The sequence below is a fragment of the Taudactylus pleione genome, unplaced genomic scaffold, assembly GCF_031769625.1.
Source record: "Taudactylus pleione unplaced genomic scaffold, aTauple2 ptg000454l, whole genome shotgun sequence".
NCBI classification, from domain to species: domain Eukaryota; kingdom Metazoa; phylum Chordata; class Amphibia; order Anura; family Myobatrachidae; genus Taudactylus; species Taudactylus pleione.
In genome coordinates, this window is record NW_028284856.1 from 2,472,004 (window position 1) to 2,476,781 (window position 4,778).

Genomic DNA, 4,778 nt, shown 5'->3' on the forward strand with positions numbered 1-4,778 from the left:
AAATGTATTTCATCAAAGACACTAAATGTCAAGCTATTCAGATAATACTTTTAGTGATAGAGAGATTTTCCTACCTTAGTAATTGCACAGTAGTTGTCACCATTTGAATTTACTTGTTTTTAGTTTTACGAACTTTCTGTAGGTTTGTGACTGACTCCAGAAGAGCCTGGAGTCAGTAAAACATCAGAATTTTAATCTGAGGGTCCAGGGTTCAAGTCCCTATTTGGGGAAGTGTCTTTTAAGCAATGTGTTGTTTTCGTGAAATGGAACATAGTAGAGAGTGGGAAAATCACAAACTGTTTAAGAATGTACACCTTCAACCAAGAGGCAAATTAAATGTATTTCATCAATAGACACTAAATGTCAAGCTATTCATATCGTACTTTTAGTGATAGAGAGATTATCCTACTTTAGTAATTGCACAGTAGTTGTCACCATTTGAATTTACTTGTTTTTAGTATTACGAACTTTCTGTAGGTTTGCGACAGACTCCAGAAGAGCCTGGAGTCGGTAAAACATCAGAACTTTAATCTGAGGGTCCAGGGTTCAAGTCCCTGTTCGGGCGAGTGTCATTTAAGCAATGTGTCATTTTTGTTAAATGGATCATAGTGCAGAGTGGGAAAATCACAAACTGTTTAAGAATGTACACCTTCAACCAAGAGGCAAATTAAATGTATTACATCAAGAGACACTAAATGTCAAGCTTTTCAGTTCATACTTTTAGTGATAGAGAGATTTTCCTACTTTAATAATTGCACAGTAGTTGTCACCATTTGAATTTACTTGTTTTTAGTATTACGAACTTTCTAAAGTATTGCGACAGACTCCAGAAGTGCCTGGAGTCGGTAAAACATCAGAACTTTAATCTGAGGGTCCAGGGTTCAAGTCCCTGTTCGGGCGAGTGTCTTTTAAGCAATGTGTCGTTTTTGTGAAATGGAACATAGTGCAGAGTGGGAAAATCACAAACTGTTTAAGAATGTACACCTTCAACCAAGAGGCAAATTAATTGTATTTCATCAAGAGACACTAAATGTCAAGCTTTTCAGTTCATACTTTTAGTGATAGAGAGATTTTCCTACTTTAGTAATTGCACAGTAACTAGTAGTTGTCATCATTTGAAATGACTTGTTTTTTGTATTACGAACTTTCAGCATTTTTGCGACCTATTATAGAAGAGCCTGGATAGCTCAGTCGGTAGAGCATCAGACTTTTAATCTGATGGTCCAGGGTTCATGTCCCTGTTCAGGTGAGTGTCTTTTAAGCAATGTGTCATTTTGTGAAATGGAACATAGTGCAGAGTGGGAAAATGACGAACTGTTTAAGAATGTACACCTTCAACCAAGAGGCAAATTAAATGTATTTCATCAATAGACACTAAATGTCAAGCTTTTCAGTTCATACTTTTAGTGTTAGAGAGATTTTCCTACTTTAGTAATTGCACAGTAGTTGTCACCATTTGAATTTACTTGTTTTTAGTATTACGAACTTTCTAAAGTTTTGCGACAGACTCCAGAAGTGCCTGGAGTAGGTAAAACATCAGAACTTTAATCTTAGGGTCCAGGGTTCAAGTCCCTGTTCGGGCGAGTGTCTTTTAAGCAATGTGTCATTTTTGTGAAATGGAACATAGTGCAGAGTGGGAAAATCACAAACTGTTTAAGAATGTACACCTTCAACCAAGAGGCAAATTAAATGTATTTCATCAAGAGACACTAAATGTCAAGCTTTTCAGTTCATACTTTTAGTGGTAGAGAGATTTTCCTACTTTAGTAATTGCACAGTAACTAGTAGTTGTCATCATTTGAAATGACTTGTTTTTTGTATTACGAACTTTCTGCATTTTTGCGACCTATTATAGAAGAGCCTGGATAGCTCAGTCGGTAGAGCATCAGACTTTTAATCTGATGGTCCAGGGCTCATGTCCCTGTTCAGGCGAGTGTCTTTTAAGCAATGTGTCATTTTGTGAAATGGAACATAGTGCAGAGTGGGAAAATCACAAACTGTTTAAGAATCTACACCTTCAACCAAGAGGCAAATTAAATGTATTTCATCAATAGACACTAAATGTCAAGCTATTCAGATCATACTTTTAGTGATAGAGAGATTTTCCTACTTTAGTAATTGCACAGTAGTTGTTACCATTTGAATTTACTTGTTTTTAGTATTACGAAGTTTCTGTAGGTTTGCGACAGACTCCAGAATAGCCTGGAGTCGGTAAAACATCAGAACTTTAATCTGAGGGTCCAGGGTCCAAGTCCTTGTTCGGGTGAGTGTCTTTTAAGCAATGTGTAGTTTTTGTGAAATGGAACATAGTGCAGAGTGGGAAAATCACAAACTGTTTAAGAATCTACACCTTCAACCAAGAGGCAAATTAAATGTATTTCATCAAGAGACACTAAATGTCAAGCTTTTCAGTTCATACTTTTAGTGATAGAGAGATTTTCCAACTTTAGTAATTGCACAGTAACTAGTAGTTGTGATCATTTGAAATGACTTGTTTTTTGTATTACAAACTTTCTGCATTTTCTGCGACTAATCTAGAAGACCCAGGATAGCTCAGTCGGTAGCGCATCAGACTTTTAATCTGAGGGTCCAGGGTTCAAGTCCCTGATCAGGCGAGTGTCTTTTAAGCAATGTGTCATTTTTGTGAAATGGAACATAGTGCAGAGTGGGAAAATCACAAACTGTTTAAGAATGTACACCTTCAACCAAGAGGCAAATTAAATGTATTTCATCAATAGACACTAAATGTCAAGCTTTTCAGTTCATACTTTTAGTGATAGAGAGATTTTCCTACTTTAGTAATTGCACAGTAGTTGTCACCATTTGAATTTACTTGTTTTTAGTATTACGAACTTTCTAAAGGTTTGCGACAAACTCCAGAAGTGCCTGGAGTCGGTAAAACATCAGAACTTTAATCTGAGGGTCCAGGGTTCAAGTCTCTGTTCGGGCGAGTGTCTTTTAAGCAATGTGTCGTTTTTGTGAAATGGAACATAGTGCAGAGTGGGAAAATCACAAACTGTATAAGAATGTACACCTTCAACCAAGAGGCAAATTAAATGTATTTCATCAAGAGACACTAAATGTCAAGCTTTTCAGTTTATACTTTTAGTGATAGAGAGATTTTCCAACTTTAGTAATTGCACAGTAACTAGTAGTTGTCATCATTTGAAATGACTTGTTTTTTGTATTATGAACTTTCTGCATTTTTGCGACCTATCACAGAAGTGCCTGGATAGCTCAGTCGGTAGAGCATCAGACTTTTAATCTGAGGGTCCAGGGTTCAAGTCCCTGTTCAGGCGAGTGTCTTTTAAGCAATGTGTCATTTTTGTGAAATGGAACATAGTGCAGAGTGGGAAAATCACAAACTGTTTAAGAATGTACACCTTCAACCAAGAGGCAAATTAAATGTATTTCATCAATAGACACTAAATGTCAAGCTTTTCAGTTCATACTTTTAGTGATAGAGAGATTTTCCTACTTTAGTAATTGCACAGTAGTTGTCACCATTTGAATTTACTTGTTTTTAGTATTACGAACTTTCTAAAGGTTTGCGACAGACTCCAGAAGTGCCTGGAGTAGGTAAAACATCAGAACTTTAATCTGAGGGTCCAGGGTTCAAGTCCCTGTTCGGGCGAGTGTCTTTTAAGCAATGTGTGGTTTTTGTGAAATGGAACATAGTGCAGAGTGGGAAAATCACAAACTGTTTAAGAATGTACACCTTCAACCAAGAGGCAAATTAAATGTATTTCATCAAGAGACACTAAATGTCAAGCTTTTCAGTTCATACTTTTAGTGGTAGAGAGATTTTCCTACTTTAGTAATTGCACAGTAACTAGTAGTTGTCATCATTTGAAATGACTTGTTTTTTGTATTACGAACTTTCTGCATTTTTGCGACCTATTATAGAAGAGCCTGGATAGCTCAGTCGGTAGAGCATCAGACTTTTAATCTGATGGTCCAGGGCTCATGTCCCTGTTCAGGCGAGTGTCTTTTAAGCAATGTGTCATTTTGTGAAATGGAACATAGTGCAGAGTGGGAAAATCACAAACTGTTTAAGAATCTACACCTTCAACTAAGAGGCAAATTAAATGTATTTCATCAATAGACACTAAATGTCAAGCTATTCAGATCATACTTTTAGTGATAGAGAGATTTTCCTACTTTAGTAATTGCACAGTAGTTGTTACCATTTGAATTTACTTGTTTTTAGTATTACGAAGTTTCTGTAGGTTTGCGACAGACTCCAGAATAGCCTGGAGTCGGTAAAACATCAGAACTTTAATCTGAGGGTCCAGGGTCCAAGTCCCTGTTCGGGTGAGTGTCTTTTAAGCAATGTGTAGTTTTTGTGAAATGGAACATAGTGCAGAGAGGGAAAATCACAAACTGTTTAAGAATCTACACCTTCAACCAAGAGGCAAATTAAATGTATTTCATCAAAGACACTAAATGTCAAGCTATTCAGATAATACTTTTAGTGATAGAGAGATTTTCCTACCTTAGTAATTGCACAGTAGTTGTCACCATTTGAATTTACTTGTTTTTAGTTTTACGAACTTTCTGTAGGTTTGTGACTGACTCCAGAAGAGCCTGGAGTCAGTAAAACATCAGAATTTTAATCTGAGGGTCCAGGGTTCAAGTCCCTGTTTGGGCAAGTGTCTTTTAAGCAATGTGTTGTTTTCGTGAAATGTAACATAGTAGAGAGTGGGAAAATCACAAACTGTTTAAGAATCTACACCTTCAACCAAGAGGCAAATTAAATGTATTTCATCAAGAGACAC

At 36.6% G+C, this 4,778-nt stretch overlaps 1 non-coding gene across 1 annotated transcript; it reads left to right on the forward strand.

The window, feature by feature from the left end:
• The first annotated feature begins 3,226 nt into the window (after positions 1–3,226).
• On the forward strand, positions 3,227–3,299 carry TRNAK-UUU (transfer RNA lysine (anticodon UUU)). The gene has a single exon. It is a non-coding gene; the product is annotated as a tRNA-Lys (tRNA).
• The last annotated feature ends 1,479 nt before the right edge of the window (positions 3,300–4,778 follow it).